Source organism: Rutidosis leptorrhynchoides, chromosome 7 (genome assembly GCF_046630445.1).
Source record: "Rutidosis leptorrhynchoides isolate AG116_Rl617_1_P2 chromosome 7, CSIRO_AGI_Rlap_v1, whole genome shotgun sequence".
Classification (NCBI taxonomy): domain Eukaryota; kingdom Viridiplantae; phylum Streptophyta; class Magnoliopsida; order Asterales; family Asteraceae; genus Rutidosis; species Rutidosis leptorrhynchoides.
This window is the reverse complement of record NC_092339.1, coordinates 123,338,032-123,363,152: the sequence shown is the minus strand read 5'-3', so window position 1 is coordinate 123,363,152 and position 25,121 is coordinate 123,338,032. Positions and strand designations below refer to the sequence as shown.

At 34.1% G+C, this 25,121-nt stretch overlaps 1 non-coding gene across 1 annotated transcript; it reads left to right on the top strand.

Annotated features, from left to right (window-relative positions):
• Positions 1–24,229: 24,229 nt before the first annotated feature.
• Positions 24,230–24,336, top strand: LOC139860932 (small nucleolar RNA R71). The gene has a single exon (XR_011763558.1). It is a non-coding gene; the product is annotated as a small nucleolar RNA R71 (small nucleolar RNA).
• The last annotated feature ends 785 nt before the right edge of the window (positions 24,337–25,121 follow it).

The window sequence follows — 25,121 nt, the reverse complement described above, 5'->3', positions numbered from 1 at the left end:
TTCATTTCAAAAATAAAGATTGTTTTCAAAGTTTACAAGAATAGTTCAACCATTGGTTAAGTTACAAGGTTATAAGTACAAATGAAATCTAGGCGACACGGTTTAAAGTAAAGTCAAAGACGCTCCATGAAATGCATGTATACTCGACATCCAATGCAAGTATCAAATAGTGAGCGGAAGCATGTTTCACATATCGTGCAAGCCCTGAGAAAAACATAGAAATCTGTCAACGAAAAACGTTGGTGAAATCATAGGTTTAAGTAAGTAAGTGAGTAAAAGTAAGTAAGTCGAACCACAAGGTTTGCAAAGTTGAAATAATAGTAATACATTCTAAAGTTAATATTCACGAGCACCCAATTATCAAAGCTTAACATTCCGTCCGTTGAATACCCCATTAATTAGTGCTAGAACAACACTGTTTCCCGAAAATATATTTCATCCGTAGACGGTAGCGAACCGTCAAAGATGAGGGTTGTCAAACCCATATGGCCATACAACATAAGTTCACGCCTACACTTACACCCTGCAAATGTAACTAATGATAATTGAATTGAGGATTTTGTTCTAAACTCGTATGTAGAATGTTTGTTTTCCCGTTCTTGTGTTCACTTAGTTCAAAAGAATCGTTTATGTTTTCTCATCCCAAAAGTAAGTTCAAATGAGTAAAAAGTGGGACTATGATCTCACCTTGAGTGCAAGAGTTAATAAAGTACTTCAACAAGTAGACGCGTGCAAAGACAAAGCTAGTCTTGACCTAAACATATAGGTTGTATCAATAACGGTAAACACAAACGGTCAAAGATGTTCAATTAGTCCTATGGCTCGTTACGACTCGATTAATATAGCATGTGAATCAATTTGTCAAGTTTCATGCACGATACAAGTAGTTAAGTATGTTAGAACGATTGTATAATCGTTTGGTTAAGTTTGACTAAAAGTCAAACTTGGTCAAAGTCAAAGTCAACGGGGTCGGGTCGGGTATCCGACAATTTTCCCAAGACGAGAAGTCATATAAGAGCCTAATAGTCAAGTTTCATGTTAAACGGAGTTTTAGTTAAGCGGAAACATTTTTGTGACATTTAAAAACAAAAGAGAGTGGCTTGGGGTTTTTGCGCGGCGCGCACTGGGTTGCGCGGCGCGCACCCAAGTGCAATTTCTGGTCAGAACTCAACCAAGAAGGCAAACATCTGGGATCTCTGATTCTGCGCGGCGTGCGGGTAAATGCGCGGCGCGCAATACCTGGGAATCATGCAGTTTGCAGAAAAAATGGTCCAAGTCACGAACCAAAATACAATATAACACATTTCATGCACCGAAAACACTTAAAACGCATAACCTATATCATTAGAAAGGTAATTTGACAAGGAAAACAACTAAACACGTTTCATCAAACAAAAACATCAATTTCAATAACCGATTTTCCGTCAAGTGATCATTAAGAATCCATTTTCAAAGTTTCAAGTTCATCAAATGCATTTTAAGTTTCGGGAAACCAATTCACACATGTGATATGCCGTTTTGAAGGTAATGAAGCATACATTACTACTAAACACTAACAATTAACATTTCATGGCATTCAAGCATCCAAAAATTCATGTCAAGAACTATCAAACCCTAGTCAAACATCTCAAAATCAATAATCATGTTTTTGGAGTTTCCTTAATCAACCTATACATCAAAACGAAGCTAATGATACTAGTAACACTTTTAAAACATGCACTTTAACAATCTAACAACATTTGATCATCCAAAATCAAGGATTTAGCAAGTAATTTTCATATTGAACTAGCTACACCAAAAACAACGAATCGAGCATACAAATTACATACACGACATCACAATGAGCCATAGACACTAATTAACAACTTTATAACTCAAAAATCTCAAGAACACATAAAATTAGTGATTTTAGAAAGTTACCCAAATGAGATGAAGTTGGTATCAAATTGAAGAGGATGAAGAGAGGATTCCAAATATGTATTTTGTTTAGTTGTAAGCTTCCTTGATTGAATTTGGATGATGAATTTATGAATTGGGTTTTGAGAGGATTTGTGAAAGTATTAAAGAAAAATGGAAAAGAAAAAGATAAATGAATGGATGAGGGAGGTTTGACCTCTTTGACCTAGTCAAAGGTTTGGTCCCTTGGCAAGTTTGGTCCCTCTAGTTTCAAAGCGGGTGCGGGAAATAACCAAACGAATATTTTAAAACGCTCGAGTAAACGGGTGACGTTATAATTAAATAACGAGGATATTATGAACGTTAGTTAACGAAAGATACCAAATTAAATGACGAAATATATTATTAAAAAAAAAAGACGGTGTTAAAATAAATTTAACGGAAAAATGCGGGATGTTACATTATCCACACCTCAAAAGAAATTTCGTCCCGAAATTTAGTTGGAAGTAATAGTCGATGTCTCTTACTCGAGACCTAGTGTAGTAACTCTACGAATGATTGAAGGTACTTTCTTGGACATTCCACGAATCCGGATAGTCGGGGTGTTACGTTGTATTAGGGCTTGGTTTTACGATCCACAAGTTCAGCCGGTTTTCCCTACGAGGAGGAGTTTGTCATCAATAGTTGGTGCATCTAGAAGGATTGCACGTTCCTGTTCCGCAGGACACGTTTCTAAGTTTGTTACACGAAATGTAGGGTAAACGGAAACTTAATTTAGTCGGAAGTTATAAACGATAGGAAGCGGTTCCAATACGCCCCAAGGTTTCAAAAGGTTCGATATTGCGGATATAGCCTTTCTCGATTTTCCAAAATGGATTACACCTTTCCAAGGTGCGGTTTCTCAATATTACGCGGTGACACGCTGGGATTTGTGAGGTTTTTATCTAAGTTTGGTATAACTCTTCTGGCGACTACGGGTCATCTCGAGCCTTTCTCGGACTTGAACGATCTCAATTGTTGTTTCTTGATGGAGTTCAGATTTCGGTGGTTGATGCTTTGGTTAAATGAACAGGGGTATGACATTAGCGGTCATATAGGGTTTCGGAAAGTGCGTGTGAACACACGAGTGGTAACTACTGTTGTAAGAGGGATCTACTAAAAGCGACCATGCAAGTTTGAAACATGTCTTTCGAAGACGTAAATCGTTCGTTTGTTCGGTTCGTCTGTTTGTGGGTGGTACGCGGTACTCATGTCTAAGCGGGTCTCCAAGGTTTCTTGTAAAACTAGAAGTGAAACGAGTATTTCGATACGGGATAATTGACAAGGATACACCGTGTTGGAATAGAATCTCTTAAGATATGTTTGAACAAGTCAGTTAGGGTTCACAAAAAAAATGTTCGTTAGGACTATTCACCCTCGTGGCGAATACTAATGTAATGTGAGGAGTTTCTCTACCCATGGAGAAATGTTACAAGGAGTTTCCTTAAACGGAAATGCGAGCGATAAAGATAGGAGTGAAATGAGGACTTAGAATAGGATGAGTTTACATCTCGAGGTTGCCATAACGTGCCTCTAGTTGTCAAAAGTTGAAGTCTGAAAGAGAAACGAGGTAGTACACGTAGTTGTATAGTTCGGGGTTGAATAATAGTTGACCGATTATCAGAAACACAAGGGCGTTAAGTCAAAGAAGAGTGAAGTATCATTGGATTGTGTGTTATCTTAAATCCCAGTAATATCAGACGGTGACGGTGAAATAACAGAGGTAGGTAGTGTGGTACGGGATGACGAGAAAATTGATCGGATCCACAATTTAGTATTCGAATTCTTCGTGCAAAATAACGAATTTCAGTTATGTTGATTTTTGAGTCGAGAGAGTATGCCTTTCGGCGTTCAAGTAGAAATATTTCCATGTTTGAGTTCCATCTGTTGCTATACGATTTTAACTAGAAATGTTGGTGTGAAGGATCACGCTCAAGGTTCGAACACGGAGAGGTTTAGAGTTTTCCTTAGTGAGTTAACGAGTTTAAAAGTCGTGTGACACGAGAAAAGTCAGAAATGAATCCTCGGTAAAAATAGACGAGATCTAAGATTTTACGAATACAAGTCTGAGTTGGGAGAGTTTCCTGATTACATGTGGCTTGATTTCGAGATTGATTGTAATGCCTTGACCATTAACATCATGGTCTAGAAAATTGGACTTCGTTCAACAGAAATTCTCACTCGGAGAATTTGGTATAGAGTTGCTCTTTTCTCAAAAGTTCGAGCTTAAGATGGTGATGTTGTTCGTTTTCCTTCTTTACTTGAATAGGTTAAGATGTCATCTATAAATACGATAACAGATTAGTCTAGATAAGTTGCATACGTGGTTTAGGAGGTTCATGAATACGGACGGAGTCCTAAATAAATCAAACGGTACTAAGAGAGATTTACAACTAACGTCGCGAGTTCAGAAAATGGCTTAGGAGACATCGTCTCCCTTAACCCCCAATTGATGATAACCGGAACGGAGGTCGATTTGGAACATACGGGATTCGTGCAAATAATCATGAGGTCATGGATGCGAGGGAGAGGGTATCGGTTTCCAACCGAAAATTTCTTAGTTCACAATAATCTATACATAAATGTAGGGCAACAATTTCTCCTTAATGAATAGGTTTTGAGCTCCCTAGTTCTATAGGTGTCAAGTCAATATTCTTAACGTATATCCTCCGATAGAATTTATAGACACACAATATCTTTCCGTTGGTCGCTTAAATTGCCTAAGTAGTATCTAAGGGAAAAAGGTGGAATGTAATGAGTACAAGTCAAAGTCTTGGTTGTAAAACGTCTAGCGGTAATTGAATCGAATAAGTATGAAACATACGGTTTGTTGTGAAGAAACGTACCCGTTACTAGTCCATCGTCGTCTCGGGCATCCTAGGTGTCGATGTTGTAAGTTCAACGGCGCGCGTTGGTTTTTGCTTTATTCTTTGGGCATTCATTCCTAAAATGACCCGATTGGCCACATTTGTAGCAAATACTCGGCTTTGGTGCGTCGGGCCCCTTTTGAGTGACGGGGGCGGTACTTCCACAATACTTGGCAATATGACCACTACCTCGGCACCGATGGCAAATTAGCTTGCCACATTCACCAAAATGATGCTTGTGGCATTTGTTGCAAAAAGGTCGTGTCCCGGCATAACTTTTCTTGCCGACGGGGGTGAGAGGTTCCTTGGAAAAGTTGTTGTTGTAGTTACTCGATTGGGGGGCTTCCCATTTTCTTTTGTTGCCGCTCGATTGGTTCTCGACCATTGGTGCCGGCGTTTCCATTTCATTCGCCGTGTCTAAATTATGGCGGGCCATTGTTAAAGCCTCTTGTAGGTTAGTGGGTCGAGGTGTCATTGCCCTGTGTTGAATGCTCTTAGGGAGGCCATCCATGTAAAGTTCGACTCTTAGGGATTCGGGAGTCATGATATTTGGACACATTGTGACTAGTTCGGTAAACCGTTGATTATAAGCTTCGAGGTCGTTCCCGACCGTTTTTAAATTCCTTAGCCCTTGCTCGAGCCTTCGAGTCTCATCGCGCGGGAAGTATTCGGTGATCATTCTTTTTCTTAATTCAGTCCAAGAGAGTGTAAGGGCTTCATCGATACCCACTGATTGTACATACGTGTTCCACCATGAGAGAGCGATACCGGTAAGAGTGAGGGTGGAAAACTTGACCTTATCTTGGTCCTGACAACCGCTTATGCTAAAAACGGATTCTGTTTGTTCAAACCATCGGGTGAGAGTAACCGGTCCCCCGGTTCCATCGAAAGTGGGAGGATTGTACTTCATGAAGTTCTTGTAGGAGCAACCTTCGTTTGAATTACCGGTTCCATGATTGTTGTTGTTAGAAAAGTGATCGGCCACGGCCGTACCCACGGCGGTGGTTATCATTCGTTGAAGAGCTTGTTCTAGGGTTTCGAGAGGAGTATTGTGTTGACCTTGGTGAGCCATTGTTCCTTCATGACACAAGAATATCGTTGGTTAGTATTTTCAACAATACTAACCGGAGTATGGAATAAGGATAGAGAGGAAATTTTTCCTTGACTCGCCTTAAATTCTTTACGTCATAATGTCGGAACGTCCATGTGAATCACCGTAATATAATCCCGGAAATTATATTACCCTGATTTACATGTGCATTTAACATTACTTTATAAAGTCAAGGTGGCGCGTCAACAAAATTTATCAACGTAAGATCAAGATCGAATACGAGTTAGATATGATAGAAGAGTTCGAGTATAAATGCATAAATAGTCAAGTAATTCCTACTTCAGTCTATATGCCGGTTGTAGTCTAGATTCACCTATGTACCCTATGACTCGGGGTGGACACAAATGAACTCTAAATCCCTACAACCAAGGCTCTGATACCACTTGTAGCGACCCCGACAAATCGTCAAGTGACGGCGTCGTCTACGTGAGTCCCATTACCTGGTCATAAGTCTTTATGACAACGTTTGACCAAAATATGTCGCCTTCATTTCAAAAATAAAGATTGTTTTCAAAGTTTACAAGAATAGTTCAACCATTGGTTAAGTTACAAGGTTATAAGTACAAATGAAATCTAGGCGACACGGTTTAAAGTAAAGTCAAAGACGCTCCATGAAATGCATGTATACTCGACATCCAATGCAAGTATCAAATAGTGAGCGGAAGCATGTTTCACATATCGTGCAAGCCCTGAGAAAAACATAGAAATCTGTCAACGAAAAACGTTGGTGAAATCATAGGTTTAAGTAAGTAAGTGAGTAAAAGTAAGTAAGTCGAACCACAAGGTTTGCAAAGTTGAAATAATAGTAATACATTCTAAAGTTAATATTCACGAGCACCCAATTATCAAAGCTTAACATTTCGTCCGTTGAATACCCCATTAATTAGTGCTAGAACAACACTGTTTCCCGAAAATATATTTCATCCGTAGACGGTAGCGAACCGTCAAAGATGAGGGTTGTCAAACCCATATGGCCATACAACATAAGTTCACGCCTACACTTACACCCTGCAAATGTAACTAATGATAATTGAATTGAGGATTTTGTTCTAAACTCGTATGTAGAATGTTTGTTTTCCCGTTCTTGTGTTCACTTAGTTCAAAAGAATCGTTTATGTTTTCTCATCCCAAAAGTAAGTTCAAATGAGTAAAAAGTGGGACTATGATCTCACCTTGAGTGCAAGAGTTAATAAAGTACTTCAACAAGTAGACGCGTGCAAAGACAAAGCTAGTCTTGACCTAAACATATAGGTTGTATCAATAACGGTAAACACAAACGGTCAAAGATGTTCAATTAGTCCTATGGCTCGTTACGACTCGATTAATATAGCATGTGAATTAATTTGTCAAGTTTCATGCACGATACAAGTAGTTAAGTATGTTAGAACGATTGTATAATCGTTTGGTTAAGTTTGACTAAAAGTCAAACTTGGTCAAAGTCAAAGTCAACGGGGTCGGGTCGGGTATCCGACAATTTTCCCAAGACGAGAAGTCATATAAGAGCCTAATAGTCAAGTTTCATGTTAAACGGAGTTTTAGTTAAGCGGAAACATTTTTGTGACATTTAAAAACAAAAGAGAGTGGCCTGGGGTTTTTGCGCGGCGCGCACCCAAGTGCAATTTCTGGTCAGAACTCAACCAAGGAGGCAAACATCTGGGATCTCTGATTCTGCGTGGCGCGCGGGTAAATGCGCGGCGCGCAATACCTGGGAATCATGCAGTTTGCAGAAAAAATGGTTCAAGTCACGAACCAAAATACAATATAACACATTTCATGCACCGAAAACACTTAAAACGCATAACCTATATCATTAGAAAGGTAATTTGACAAGGAAAACAACTAAACACGTTTCATCAAACAAAAACATCAATTTCAATAACCGATTTTCCGTCAAGTGATCATTAAGAATCCATTTTCAAAGTTTCAAGTTCATCAAATGCATTTTAAGTTTCGGGAAACCAATTCACACATGTGATATGCCGTTTTGAAGGTAATGAAGCATACATTACTACTAAACACTAACAATTAACATTTCATGGCATTCAAGCATCCAAAAATTCATGTCAAGAACTATCAAACCCTAGTCAAACATCTCAAAATCAATAATCATGTTTTTGGAGTTTCCTTAATCAACCTATACATCAAAACGAAGCTAATGATACTAGTAACACTTTTAAAACATGCACTTTAACAATCTAACAACATTTGATCATCCAAAATCAAGGATTTAGCAAGTAATTTTCATATTGAACTAGCTACACCAAAAACAACGAATCGAGCATACAAATTACATACACGACATCACAATGAGCCATAGACACTAATTAACAACTTTATAACTCAAAAATCTCAAGAACACATAAAATTAGTGATTTTAGAAAGTTACCCAAATGAGATGAAGTTGGTATCAAATTGAAGAGGATGAAGAGAGGATTCCAAATATGTATTTTGTTTAGTTGTAAGCTTCCTTGATTGAATTTGGATGATGAATTTATGAATTGGGTTTTGAGAGGATTTGTGAAAGTATTAAAGAAAAATGGAAAAGAAAAAGATAAATGAATGGATGAGGGAGGTTTGACCTCTTTGACCTAGTCAAAGGTTTGGTCCCTTGGCAAGTTTGGTCCCTCTAGTTTCAAAGCGGGTGCGGGAAATAACCAAACGAATATTTTAAAACGCTCGAGTAAACGGGTGACGTTATAATTAAATAACGAGGATATTATGAACGTTAGTTAACGAAAGATACCAAATTAAATGACGAAAGATATTATTAAAAAAAAAAGACGGTGTTAAAATAAATTTAACGGAAAAATGCGGGATGTTACACAGTAATGTCAGTCGATAACTTATTGTTGGGTCACAATCAATCAAAATTGTTTAAATCGACTACTATATACATATACTGTTAAGATGATCTGATGTAATTTGTTCATAATTGTATATTGAGCTTTTATAATTTCTATTTCATTATTCTTTATATGTTGGTAACCAGGTTTAGAGTATTTAACGTACTTTGAATGTTCCTAATTTCTACCACGATTAAACGGTGATGGTAACGAAGGTAATTCTCTCAGATTTGCTGTCTATCACGTGGTTAACCAACTTTGTTCATGTTGTTGTCAGTACCTGATCCGTGGTATGCTGATTAACATTGTTTAGGTACATACAATATATAATATAAATAAAAAATGGTCTTCCTTCTATGCAAACTGTAGTATTTTGTTGGTAATATAAATGAGATCACTTTATCAGTTGGTTACATCTTAACGCTTAATGAAATTTGCAAAATTTGGTTAATTATTGATATGTCGTTCATGTGTTTGAAGATACACTCTAAGTTAGTGTGAATGTATACCCAAATATTAGATACATGAATTTGATAAATTTACAATTATTTTTTATAGGCACGACTAAGGTGATGTACCTTATAAAATTTGTAAGCGGTCGATGTTATGCTTTAAGTATTGAACTTGGACAAAAAGTGAGATGGTGTCAATTGATGCAACTTCTAACCAACATATTTGAGGTGAAACTTATTCTCTTTATGTGCTTCAGTAATGTCTTATGGTTACGTCAAGCAGATAAACTAGCAAAATTCTCGTGTCTATGGTTACATGCTAATATACATAGGTATATGAAACTGTAATTTTTTATTATTATTTTTATTTTGTAGTGTGAAATACAATTAGCTAAAATTGTGAAAAATGAGGACGAAAAAGTTAGACCGCATAATGGAGCTGCATTTGAGGTAGACTTTTGCTCAACAACTATATAGCAAAGATTCAACCATCCTGATTTGATGCACTGTCAAATTTTTGAATAAATATAACGTATATTTTGTTAACACGCAATACTCATGCTACAATAAACGTGGTCTGATTGTGCAACCACACGAGCCAAACGCCTCAAACAAGCTTTTCTATTTGCTTTTATGTTGCATTTCAATGACTACATTTCCTTCTAGATTTTTTACATAATAAATATGTTTTTGGTTTTCATTATCAATGCTTTTTATATGTCTACAATAACTGTTGAAGTATTTTATACTATGTTCAACTTTTAAAGTTATTTACAGACATATATAGTTGGTTTTTAAATTTTAAGTACATATATTGGATACAGAACAACTAACATAACTACTTACATTAAATACAATAATCATAAACATTATTTCTTTACAAACACTCACATAGTCCCGCGAATTCGCGGGTCCTCCACTAGTAGTAGTAGTAGTAATAGTAATAGTAATAGTAATAGTAATAGTAATAGTAATAGTAATAGTAATAGTAATAGTAATAATAATAATAATAATAATAATAATAATAATAATAATAATAATAATAATAATAATAATAATAATAATATTTTGATAGACAACTTCTATCGACAACGATAATATTACGTAATGCATTGCTGGGAAAAAAAAAATAATTGGGCTACAAACTGTTGAGATAGGCAATATTAGCCCAATTAAACTGTTTAGAGGTTACATTAGTCAAATCCAGTGTTTATTACATACTCGTATTAACCATTAACCATACATATAATAAATCAAAATAGTGATAACAAGCCAATAAGAGGTGTATAATAAAACCATGTTCGTGGTATATATCTCTTTTTTGAAAGATCGGGCAAGATATTTACAAGCAATGAGCTCAAGCTAGCATGATATGTGTTTGATCTATCTTGTTATATTCAAAAAGAAGAATTGCAAATCATAGCCTTTAGAACGGTGGTTAAGCCTTCCAAATTTTGAAATATTTTCCAATATAACACTTTAGACTTCCTTGAATAAATTATCTCACTAAATTTAGGTATAAAAAGTACGTTATAATATGAAAAATGAACATTTTGTAATTAATGCTTAACCAGAGTCTTATGGGATATGGTTATCATTGTGACATTGTCCATTGAAAAATAACTATTGCAAAACATTTAAGATGCAACATATATTTGTTGAAATGATCGTAATATGAATCAAAAGTTTGATGCTTAAGATTTAACCTCTTTCATTAAAAACACATCTGAATGAAAAAGGTCACAAACAGATATTATATAGTAACATAAGATTTTAAGTGTGACAATAATAGTTTTAAAAACAAAAACATAATAATAATTATAGATTTGGAGGCGTATTGCACATCCTATAATAGTCTGCAGCGTATTTAAACTCTATTTTCGATGTCTCGCATTCACGATAGTTTCACATTTGTTTTATGCAGATAATGTAGTTGTTTGTACTGAGTGGAGCTTAAATGAGATGGAGAATGTGTTTCGGTTGCTAAATGGGTTTTATATTGCCTCCGAATCGAAGGTTAATATTAATAAATCTCATGTTTTTGGTGTTACGGTTTTAGAAAGTGAAGTTGATTTATTGGTTGATCAAACAGGTTGTATGAATGGCTTGTTCCCGTTCATATATTTGGGCTTACCGTTAGGGTCGAATATAGGACGCATCACAAATTAGGAAGTGATAATCAATAAGTTTAAAAATCACCTTACGACGTGGAAAGCAAACATTTGGTCCAATGGTGGAAGGTTGGCGCTTGTAAAGTCCCTATTATGGAGTTTTGGATTTATTATTTGTCATTACTAGGTACATTTCCCGTGAGTTGCACGAAGATGGTTATGGTTCGTGTTTTTAGTATTTACATATTTATGTTTTAATATTGTTTTTAATCTCAAATGTAAATGTAAAATTAACATTATAAATGACATTGAAATAAACACATGATCATTCATTACTTTAATATCAAATGTAAAGTTTACATTATAAATGACACTATTATTCATGGAAGTAGCAAACATAACGAAACAACGTCAAGTTTATCATTATGTAGAACCACAAAATTATGAAACCTATCAACCATCTCAACGTATTTGTAATTTATATATACGTTTTATACGGGGGGAAAAAATAAAAGATGATATTCAATGCAATATATATATATATATATATATATATATATATATATATATATATATATATATATAGGTGTAATACATAATTTTCAATCTGAAATACAAATGCTAATAATATTCAAATGAAATCTAAGAAGGCATACATGTACTAACTATAAAATAAATTGTACATGATACATTTATATTCACTACAATAACATCTAATAAAGTGACAACACAATATACGTTCGATGTTACATGATTGATGAAATCGGCATTAAAAGAGTAAAACAACTTACAAAAATGATAATGATGGGGTTACATTTGCAAACTGTGAGTAATGTGAAGATGAAAAATGATACATGTACATAGTACGAAGTAGATTTTTTAAACTACTATAATAATATAATAAAGTTTATACGCTCACAATATGAATCCTTAGTATTTAGAATATGATTACACTGCGCATTACCTTAATATTGATTGTTAGTTTTATTTATAGTATAAAATTATAAACCATATGTCAATGCAGTCATTATACTCGTACTAAATCAAAATAGTGATCATAAAACAATATAACAATTTAGAATTTTAACGTATATGTACAAAAGAGTGAAAATATCCTATTCAATTAACTTACAATAATCGAGTCGATGGTGATTTGTAATACATGTTTAACACCCTTATAACATGAAAACATAATTATGACTTTAATTATTGGAGGGTCATGATCCTCAGCTTTTAAGAAGATATATGTTAATGAAAATATTTCAATAAAAACATACCAAATTCTTATAAGAAACCATTATAAAATAAGGCAATAACATATAACAAATTATTAAAATTATAATTAATTACTATAATTATAATTATAATTATAATATTGATGATGCAGCGGAGGCGTACGAAATAATATTATTTTTAATACGGAATACGATACAATTTACACAAGTTTTATTATTTTTATTTACAGATGGGATATACCTAAACCTTGCTACAACACTTATAGGCAGTGTACCTAATCGTAGAGTAGTGTAGTTTTTAGTAAGTCCGGTTCGTTCCACAGGGATCTAATTATTGCGTACATTATATTTTTAAACAATTATATTTGTATATATATATATATATATATATATATATATATATATATATATATATATATATATATATATATATATATATATATATATATATATATATATATATATATATATATATTAGTATTATTATTATTATAAAAGGGGGTTTTACCGTTTAATGACCGGTTTGTCGATTTTAAGTCTTATATTACAGTTAAAACCTAATGCAAAATATTAAATATAACTTAATTTAAAGCATAAAGTAAATGACGATAAATAAAAGTGCGATAATTAAAAGTGCGATAATTAAAAGTATGATAAATAAAATGACGATAAATAAAAGTGCGATGAGATATAAAATAAAAGAATTATGCTTATTTAAATTTCCATAATCATGATCTTTGACATTTTGATTTTAATTTATTACCATGGTTTAATTTTCCTTTGTCCTGGATTATTTGATATGTCCATCTGGTTTTGTCCATAATAGTCCATTGGTCATAATTATAAAGTGCGAGAGTCTTCGCTAAATTAACCTTACACCCGAAGTCAAATATTCCAACTAATTGGGGATTTAAACTGTAACAAGGTCTTAATACTTTGTTAACAATTACACCAATTACCCTTGAATGTAATCCACCCATGTTTTAATGAGTCCATTGACTATTAATCCATCCCCGTGTCCGGTCAAATGAACAATTATTAGTATTTATAAATATCCCGCCCACCGTACCCGATCAAGCGTATGTGATTATATATAAATACGTCAAATTATAAATCTCTATATTAAATTAACGAGATATCATTTAGTTAATATAAAGCCCATTAATAGCTCATAGTCTAATTTCCACAAGTGTCGGTCTTTTGTCCAAACCTCAATTATGGTCCAAAGCCCAATAACCCCGTCTTTAATATTTAGTCCAACATCACGATTACTCCGGCTTAAATAAACATAATAATAACTTAGTTACGAGACATTAATTTAAAAAGGAAGAACATAGCTTACAGTGATTATTTATCGCGTAGTATTACACGGACAGAGTTTCGACTTACAAAACCTTAAAACATTCGCTACAATAACCTTATTATTATTATTAACTTAAATTAAAATTATAATTATATAAATATATATATATATATATATATATATATATATATATATATATATATATATATTGATTACAGAAAAGAGAAAGAAAGAAAAGGTGTAATATATTCGTCGAATTGCATGGCCTTTTATAGGGGGATTCGAGTCCTGTTGTGCTCCGCGACTGCGGATGTTTTGTTCCTCACAGCTCCGCGACTGCGGAGCTTTGGATTCCAGCTCACCAAGGTGAAATAAACGTGGGCTGCTGATAAATATAATATATATATATATATATATATATATATATATATATATATATATATATATATATATATATATATATATATATTATATTCTTGTGCATAGTTGACTTGTACTTTAGCTCCGTTTTGAGTCGCACGTTGATAGTTGGTTCATGTCTTGGTTCCGATTTTTCGAACGTCTTTTCGTGTGCTTAGATATCTTGTACTTTGTGTTTTGCGGCTTGTACTCTTGTAATTTATAGACGTTTCTCATCAATAATCTGAACCACTTGAATTGTATCTTGTACATCTGAGCTTTTTGGTCATTTGCTTCTTCAAATCGTCGAATCTGTCTTTTGTCTTCACCTTTTATTATTTAAACGAATATCACTTGTAAATACAACAATTGCAACTAAAAGCTTGTCTTTTTGGAAGGAGAATGCTATGAAATATATGTTCGTTTTAGCATTATCAAATATTCCCACACTTGAGCGTTGCTTGTCCTCAAGCAATATAGAACTTGAAATAAAAACATACTTGAATCACTTCTTTATTCTTCACACTTTGTACATCATTGATTTTGATACAGCGGTATAAACAATGATAGTAACGTTGTGGTTTACAGTCCCACATGACTATAAAAATTTAGATCCTTTAGGAAATTGGATCTTTATGAAAACATTTGATCTTTTTAAAAATTCAACTTAGATTTTACCCTAGACAAGTTTTCCGGAATAACTCTTCACCGGTGTATGCAAAATATTTTTGTGGGTTTTGTGGGTTTCAGATTTTAAAATTTTAGCTCAAAACTTGCGGTTTTGTGTCACCCACTTGCTAACCTTGTATTAGGAAAGCACACGTCTAGTTTACTTGCTCCGTATATTACCTTTCGGTAAACTACCGACCGGTTGTAAAGGAAAGCGATGAACAAGTAACTGTTAAAGCAATATCCCATGACATGCAAATAATTATGGTCAAAAATGTGTCGGATGCAATTACTATCCTTTGTAGGAGCAATAGCAAAGATCACCCTATAGTTTTTCGGTATGGCACAAGGTCCTGTCTTCGACCATGCTATGCAACCACCGTTCTTACGGTTGACACCCGATTTGGTTCCAGTGACCTAATGAATTCCGATGAATTCTTAGGATTTTACATTCTATGGTAATGAACGCATTGAAAATAGGGTTTCAGGAAACAAATCGGTTTTATGTTTGATCAAAATATTTTCTCGTTTAAGCTCGAGTTTAGATATCATCGAATTCCATGAGTTTGTAATTCTCAATCTTTTAAAGTCAATCTCAAGGATTGAGTAATATCAGGCTTAAATGCTGATTTTTAATCTTTAAGGAGATTATTCTTTCTGGGGGTCTGATTCATTAGTCTTATCAAGCTAATTTTCACGGCGCCCTCCCCATTTTACGAGACAGATCCTCTCATGGTTAGGATAAGTCTTACCACATGGCGACCCTGTTTGATTTTGAGGTCCGTGGATTTCCAGCTGATTTTCGAGAAAACTTTTCAAGGTTTTTCGTAGACTCTACAACTGGTCTGGATGACAATTTCTTGACCTAAATCAAGAAGCGCATTTCTTTTTCAGAAGACTTTACGTCCTTCATTTCTTTTTTCGGAAGACTTTACTTCCTTTTAAATCAAGTGGCACATTTCTTTCAAATATATTATAAGAAATCGGGTAAAACTGATTAAAATCGTCCAAAACAAAAGTACCTTCAATTATTTGTACAAAAATATGTGATATGTGATTTAAATAACTTGGTAAATTTTTTCCACAATTGGCTTTTATTTTTCTTTCTTTGCCTTTTTATTCTCTTCTATTCCATTTTAAATGAATTCAAGCGTTTTGGGTTGTTTCTCAATTTATGTCTTCTCCAAGGTAACAATAATTTCGGTGTTAACACCTAGTTTTATCGTTCATAAGTATGTATAAACATGATTTTGAGTTCATTTAGTTGAAAATTTTTAAAATTTTTACTAGAAATGGGTAGTCGGTATATAAGACTAGGGCTTTTCTTTGTTATCAGAGAGTACTAGATTCTAATACAACTACTGCTTTACTAGTAAAATTTAACGGTGACTATTAAACCAAGTGTATAAGTCAAATGTTTAAAACCCGAAAGAATTTAATCCCTTCCCACACTTAAGATCTTGCAATGTCCTCATTTGCAATAAATCAATAAAAATATAAATTCATGAGGGCGATTAGTGTAAAAAGATGATTAAGATTTACCAAAGTTTCCAAATATATTGTTCTTTGTTTGAATGATAAATGGTGCACATCATTTGTTCATTCCTGCAGTTGTTATATCACATATATTTTGCATCTTATCGTCAAAATTAGTAGTTTTTGCTGAATTTAATGCCAGTCTTTGAAAGTGCGCTGTTTTACCCTGTTTTGTACAATTGATAATATACATACAATACAAATATAAACATGCAATGTAATTTGAAATGGGACTTAATATCCCACTTTCAAATTATAAATATGAAATATTAGTAATAAAATAATAAAAATGTTAAAAATTACATAAAAATATCAAAATATTAAATGTTTAAACATAAATAGATAAAAATGATAAAAAGATAAGAAATCACCAATGGAACACTATCAATCTGGATATGGATTCCAGTTCATGTTATCGTTCGGGTTCCATGGCTCGTTGTAGGTGTTCTGATAGGCTTGGTTGGGGTCGTATAGGTTATAGGGCGGTTGCATGGATTTGAAGTGTAAACCCCATGCGATCGCATGGGGTCTGGGTTTTTTTTTATATATATATATTAAAACCTTGAACTTATAAAACAAATAATTGATTAATTTAAAATTTTATTTTCCTTTTTAGGATAAGGTAGTTTTGGTATGTTCACCTAGTTCGTCCCTCGACAAAATTTTAAAAATTGCCATTTCAAAGCGATTGTTTTAAAAGCAAAGATTTTTGGGTTTTTTTAATGTTTTTGGCATACTTTGAATCAAAAAGATTAAAAATAATGATAACAAAATTTGTCGCCCCGCCCTCGGGTAAAGCAATTTCGATTCAACGACCTAGTCTTCAACTCACGACGAATTTTAGAAATCAATTTTTTTTAACTTAATGAAATAAAGTAAATTTTGTTTTTAAATTCACACAAAACTTAAATTAAAAAAAAATGCATATTAATATAATTTCATATAAATATTATTAATATTTATATATATTAGTTTTACAAATTAATATAATTATACATTAATTTTGTAAATTTATATTAATATTATATAATAATTAATAATTATATATTTATTTTAAAAATAAGGTAAAAACAAAATAAAAATCTTTTTGGTTTTTTATCCCACTTTAACCAATCAATTTTTAACAAAAATATACGTCTCTCTTTTGGGTAAAGTAATTTCGGCTATATTACCTAGTTTTACTCCTGAAGAATTTTTTAAATATTTTGATTGATTAAAGATATTTATACCTTATGAATAAACGGTAAATTTCGCAGTGATGAATTAAATTTTTATCTGATATTAATAATTTCAATTTATTATACCTAATTTTATTGAATATCAATTTAATACTTTATAGCGAACGATTCAGCGTTTATTAACAAAAGGTTAAAAGCAATAAAAATAAAATAAAAACTGTACATACTTACCTATGAGATATAATTCTCAGAGACCTACTTTAGTCGACTCATAGGAGAGTCGTTCGATTTGGTTTTTCATAGCTACATAAGCGTATCCACGAGTTTTCAATAACTTTTCTTCTAAACATATGAATGGTCCTTCTCTGCATAGAGTAATGAATTCAGAATTGGAATGTGTTTGATTGTTCGAGCATTTCCCTTCGTGTGACCATTTTTCGCATTTATGACATCTTTCAAGATGTCTTGCTCTTTTTTTGTTGCAGATTTTGATTTTCCTTTACCAAAATGTGTCTTATGATGATCTTTCCTGAGTTCTTTTCTTACTTCGTCCATTTTGCCTCTTATCTCCGACACCAGTTCACTCGGGAAGGTGTTATTATTACATTTAGTAATCATAGCGTGTAGTAGTAGACCATGGTTTAAATCAAAGGAATTCTTCATCTCGTAAAACCTAAAAAACAAAAATTCAGAATGGGGGGAGAAGACTAGTTCTTTAGGGTCTGCTCGGGAAAGACCATTCGGATTCCATTCTTAGAAACTACACGAAAACAGAATATCTAACTCTAAACAGCATTATATTATCCTTAAAAGATTCGAATATCCCCACACTTAGTTAGCTGTGGTGTCGAACTTGTGATTAACTTCATTGTTAATTTCAGTTTGACCATCAACAACTTGCATATCTCTGACTTTTGCTTCAAGCCATTGGTTGACTTCCTCTGTAGCATTCACAAATTCAACTATTTTCGCCTTTCTTTAGGCAAAAATTTGGATACTAATCGGTTACATAACTTAAAGTTCCCCTTAATCCTAGCATCTTGAATCCGTTTATAAAGTTTCTTCGTTGAACTGTTAAAAACGGGGTCAGCTAATTTCGTATCATCAACGGGGTTCTTTGTTATTAGGTCATCATTAGGTGTTACTTCATCTTCCCCACACTTAGGCATTTTTATTGGTTCAACAGTTTTGGTTGGTGGAGATTTAGACTTTTGATTCACAAAGGTGATCGATTTGTCACCATCACTAAGTGTCATTTTACCCTCTCTTACATCAATGAACGCCTCGGTGGACGCTAAAAATGGGCGACCTAAAATTAAAGGAATATCAAGGTCTTCCTCCATATTAATAACTATGAAATCTGCAACAAAGGTTAAACTTCCCACATTAACAAGTAAATTATTGGCTATTCCAACCGAGTGTTAAATGGTTTGGTCAAATGATTGAACACCTATGTTGGTTGGTCTTAATTTACCCACATCTAATCTTTTGTATAAGGAAAGAGGCATAACATTCGCACTTGCCCCTAAAGCTGCGAGCCCATTATACATAGCACCATCATTAAGCAAGCAAGAAATGATAAATTCACCTGGGTCTCCTAATTTAGGAGGTGGAGTTGGTTTGTTAACCTTTTTTGGGTGTTTTTTTCTCGGTTCTTCCACTTCTACTTGAACTTCTTGTTCACATTTTTCTTTGTTTCTTGGAATGGGAAGTTTATATAGATATTCTTCTTCATCACTCCAATTTGAAACCTCCCCGTCTTCCAATTTTGGTTTTTCATATGTCGTTGAAAACATTTTTATGTTTTCATTCTGAGGGTTTTCTTTGGTGGTGAAATTGTGATTAACTTCATTGTCAACTTCCATCGGACCATGTATGTAATGTTTAACTCTGTGACCATTAACTTTAAATTCAATCTCATTTGAATTTATCAACTCTATTGTTCCGTATGAGAAAAATCTTTTGACTATGAATGGTCCAGACCATCTTGATTTCAATTTTCCAGGAAATAGCTTGAATCGTGAATTGAAAAGAAGAAATCGTTCTCCTTCCTTAGATTCTTTTGAACTTCTGATTCTTTTATCATGCCATTTCTTCGTTCTTTCCTTATAAATTAACGAATTTTCATATGCATCATGTCTTAATTCTTCTAATTCGTTTAGTTGACTTAACCGTAGACGTCCAGCTTCATGCAAATCAAGATTGCATGTCTTCAAAGCCTAAAATGCTTTGTGCTCAATTTCTACTAGAAGGTGACATGCTTTTCCGTAAACGAGTCTAAAAGGTGTGGTGCCAATTGGAGTTTTGTAGGCTGTTCTAAAAGCCCAAAGTGCATCCTCCAATTTCATGGACCATTCCTTCGGATTTGATCCTACAGTTTTCTCTAGAATACGTTTTAATGCTCGGTTAGTATTTTCAACTTGTCCACTTGTTTGTGGATGATAAGCGGCTGAGATTTTATGAGTTACTCCATATCTTTTGAGAACTTTCTCAAGTTGATTATTACAAAAATGAGTACCCCGATCACTTATTAAAGCTTTCGGTGTTCCGAACCTAGCAAAAAGACGTTTTAAGAAGTTGACTACAACTCGTGCATCGTTAGTTGGGAGAGCTTGTGCTTCCGCCCATTTAGATACATAATCAATGGCAACGAGAATGTAGAGATTATTATGAGATTTTGGAAATGGACCCATAAAGTCAATACCCCAAACGTCGAATACTTCACATACTTGAATGACATTTTGTGGCATTTCATCACGTTGATTTATTTTTCCGGCCCTTTGACATGCATCACAGGTTGAAAATTGTAGGCCAATAGAATCCAGCGTCGTAAACTTTTCTTGCGGTAAGTTGAGGCCCATAATGCCCTCCTGTTGGTCCTGTGTGACAATGGTTTAAGATTTGACTAGTTTCATCCTCGAATACGCATCGGCGTATTATTCCATCGGGACAACTTTTAAACAGATGTGGATCTTCCCAAAAATAGTGTTTTATATCACTAAAGAATTTCTTTCATTTTTGGTACGACAATCCTTTTTCAAGGAATCCACATACTAAGTAGTTTGCAAAGTCTGCAAACCATGGAATTTCACTATAATCGATTTGCAAGAGATATTCATCAGGAAAGTTATCTTGTATGGTTGATTCATTTAGAACTTCTAATTCAGGATTTTCAAGATGAGAAAGATGATCAGCTACGAGATTTTCTGCTACATTTTTGTCTCGTATATCAATATCGAACTCTTGTAAGAGTAAGATCCAACGGATTAATCGTGGTTTGGCATCTTGTTTTGAAAATAGGTATTTAAGAGTAGAATGATCAGTATAGACCACCGTTTTAGCTATAACGAGATATGAACGAAATTTGTCAAAAGCAAAGACAATAGCAAGGAGTTATTTTTCAGTAGTTGTGTAATTTGTTTGTGCTCCTTGTAATGTCTTACTAGCGTAATAAATAGGTTGAAATCATTTTTCAATTATTTGACCTAAAATTGCAAAATCACTTGCATCGCACATAAGTTCAAATGGTGATTCCAATTTGGAGTTATCATGATCGACGCATTAGTGAATTTTTCTTTAAAAATATTAAAAGATTTGATGCATTCATCCAAAAAGATGAATGGAGCATCTTTTTCTAGGAGTTTATTTATAGGAGTGGCAATTTTAGAAAAGTCTTTTATGAAACGTCGGTAAAAACTGGCATGCCCTAGAAAACTCCTAACTCCTCTAACATTGGTGAGATATGGAAGTTTAGCAATTACATCTACTTTAGCTATATCCACTTCAATTCCTTCACTTGAAATTTCATGACCAAGAACGATGTCTTCTCTAACCATGAAATGGCATTTCTCCCAATTAAGTACTAGATTTGATTTCTCACATCTAATAAACATTCGTTCAAGATTAACTAGACATGTTTCAAAGTATCACCGAAGACTGAAAAGTAATCCATGAAAACTTCCATGCATTCTTCTATCATGTCGTGAAAAATCGCCATCATGCATCTTTGAAAAGTTGCAGGGGCGTTGCAAAGTCCAAATGGCATGCGTTTGTAAGCAAAAGTACCATAAGGGCACGTGAAGGTGGTTTTCTCTTGGTCCTCGGGTGCGATTGGAATTTGAAAGTATCCGGAAAAACCTTCAAGAAAACAATAGTAACTGTTCCCAGCTAACCTTTCCAACATTTGATCAATGAAAGGTAAGGGAAAGTGATATTTTCTGGTGGCATCATTTAATTTTCTATAATCAATACAGACACGCCATCCTTATACAGTCCTAGTAGGAATAAGCTCATATTTTTCATGTGTGATGACAGTGATGCCACCTTTCTTAAGTACACATTGAACTGGGCTTACCCATGGACTATCAGAGATTGGATAAATTAAACCTGCATCGAGCAGTTTAATAATTTCTTTCTTAACAACATCTTTCATATTAGGATTTAGTCTTCGTTGGTGTTGCACATATGTTTTATGACCTTCTTCCATAAGGATTTTATGTGTGCAATACGAAGGACTTATACCTTTGATGTCATGAATCTTCCATGCAATAGCTGGTTTATGAGCTTTTAACACAGAAATGAGTTGAGATTTTTCATTTTTCGTAAGAGAAGACGAGATTATTACAGGCAATTCAGATTCACCATGTAAATAAGCGTATTCCAAATGGTTTGGAAGTGGCTTTAGCTCTAATATCGGTGGTTCTTCTATAAATGATTTGTATCGATATCTGTCTTCCTCTTTCCGCATTTGAAGTTCTTCTATTGTTTGTTCATATTCATTAGCCATGAGTGTGGCTAACATTTCAGCTTCATCAATTGGTTCAGTTCCTTCTCTTAAAGAACATTCTCCTGTTCCTTGTAATTCTGGAAATTCTTGTAACAATTCTGCATGTGAATCTATAGTTTGAACATAATAACATGTATCATCTACAGATTGCGGTTGTTGCATGGCTCTATCAACAGAAAAGGTAACACTCTCGTCCTCTATACTTAGGGTCAGTTTCTTACCAAACACGTCTATTATTGCTTTAGCCGTGTTTAAGAATGGTCTTCCTAATATAAGAGGAACTCGAGAATCTTCTTCCATGTCCAGAATAACAAAGTCTACTGGAAATACTAAAGTACAAACTTTAACTAGCATGTTTTCCATTATCCCTCTAGGATATTTTATTGATCAATCACCTAGTTATATGCTTATTCGTGTTGGTTTCAATTCTCCGAGGTCTAGTTTAGTATATAATGAATACGGCATTAAATGTATACTAGCACCTAAGTCTGTCAATGCTTCTATTGAACTAAGACTACCCAGAAAACATGGAATTATGAAACTTCCAGGGTCAGAGAGTTTTTCTGGTATCTTATACAACAACACTGCAGAACAATTAGCATTCATTGTAACAGCTGAGAGTTCTTCCATTTTATTTCTATTTGTGATTAGATCTTTCAAGAATTTAGCATACCTTGGCATTCCTGAAATCACATCAATGAAAGGAAGATTGACATTTATTTGTTTAAACATATCCAAGAATTTGGATTGCTCGGCTTCAATTCTTTCTTTTCTCATTTTACTCGGGTATGAAAGTGGTGGTTGGTATGGTTTAACATAAGGCTTTGCCTTAACTATGTTATCTTCATTAACCTTTTCAACTACCGGTTCTGATTCCTTCTCTTGCTCAGGCTGTGGTGCATGTGTAGTAGGAATAGAGTCATCAGAAATTACAGGCATTTCAGGTGGTTTAAGTGTAATACTACTTCTTGTGGTAATGGCTTTAGCAGTTTCATTTCGGAGGTTAGCATTTCTATCGCTTGGTAGACTCCCTGGTTTTCTTTCACCAATTAACCTTGCTAGGTTACTTACTTCTTGTTCCAGATTTTGAATAGAAGCTTGTTGATTTCTAAATGTTTGAGCATTTTGTTCATTAGTTTGTTTCTGAGATGTGAAAAATTGAGTTTGAGATTCAACTAGTTTCGACATCATATCTTCTAAATTTGGCTTTTTATCATCGGTTTATGGTGGTTTATTAAAATAACCAGGTCTTTACTGATTGTCTTTGCTGATTGTAAGTACTGTTAGATACTTGTTGATTACTAGGACCTTGTTGGTTGTTGTGCTGAGCATTTGGATTGTACGGAATGTTTTGATTTCAATTGTAGTTTGGCCTTGGCGGTTGATAATTATTTTGATAATTATTTTCCGACCTTTGGTTCATGTATGAAACATTCTCTCGTTGTTCCATTGCTTGTTCAACACTGAGTCAATCTTTTGTCAAATGTGGTCCTCCACACTGCTCACAACTAATTCGTATTGCGTGAATATCTTTAGTCATCTTTCCATTCGTCTCTCGAAAGCATCTAACTTTGCGAAAATGGAATCAAAGTCATGGCTAGAATCGGCTCTAGCTGCTTTACATGAACGAAAAATATCTTTTTCTTGATGCCACTCATGTGAGTGGGAGGCTGTGTTATCAATAATTTTGTGAGCTTCAGTTGCGGTTTTCTTCATAATGGAACCACCAGCTGCTGTGTCGATGTCTTTTCGCGTAGCAACGTCGACACCTTGGTAGAATATCTGTACTATTTGATAAGTGTCTAAACCGTGTTGAGGACATCCTCTCAACAACTTTTCGAATTTTGTCCATGCCTTATATAATGTTTCATTTGGCTTTTGCGCGAACGTAATAATTTCTCCTTTAAGTCTCACGGCTTTAGATGCCGGAAAGAATCTTTTAAGGAATTTCTCAACTAAAACATCCCATGTATCAATCGCTCATTCAGGTAACGATTCTAACCAATCTTTGGCTTCTCCCTTTAAAGTCCAGGGAAACAACATGAGATAGATCTGTTCATCCTCAACTTCTCTGATTTTAAATAGAGTACAGATCCTATTAAAGGTACGAAGATGTTCGTTTGGATCTTCTTTTGGCGTACCACTAAATTGGCATTGATTAGTTACCATGTGTAGGATTTGTCCTTTGATTTCGTAATCTGGTGCATTAATGTCTGGTTGAGTAATGGCATGTCCTTGGCCTGTGCGTGTGGTTCTCATTCGGTCTTCCATACTTTGAGGTTCCGTTTCTACCATATCTTGAATAGTTGAATCTGAATCACTAGAAGATTCTGATTTAACTGTTTCTTCCTCGATAACCTCCGGATGAATAATTTGTGGTTTAGGAGGAATGATTAGTGGTTCAGGATCTCTGAATTGTCCTTGAATATCCTCCGGGTCCTCAATTGTGAAGTCGGGTTCAAAAAATGGATTATCGGAAATTTGATTTGGAGTACTCGTTCGAATAGATGATGATTCAAAAGAAAAATCAATGGCGACAATATTGACTAGATGTCTTGATCGAGTTACAGGTGGTGAACGTATAAAGGTGGTGAACGTTTTGCTCGGTGCATTCACTGAATATCCTATTAGTTATAAGGATAAAAATTATATAAGTTATCAAATTAATAGACTTTTCTGATTTTGCCCACGTTTCG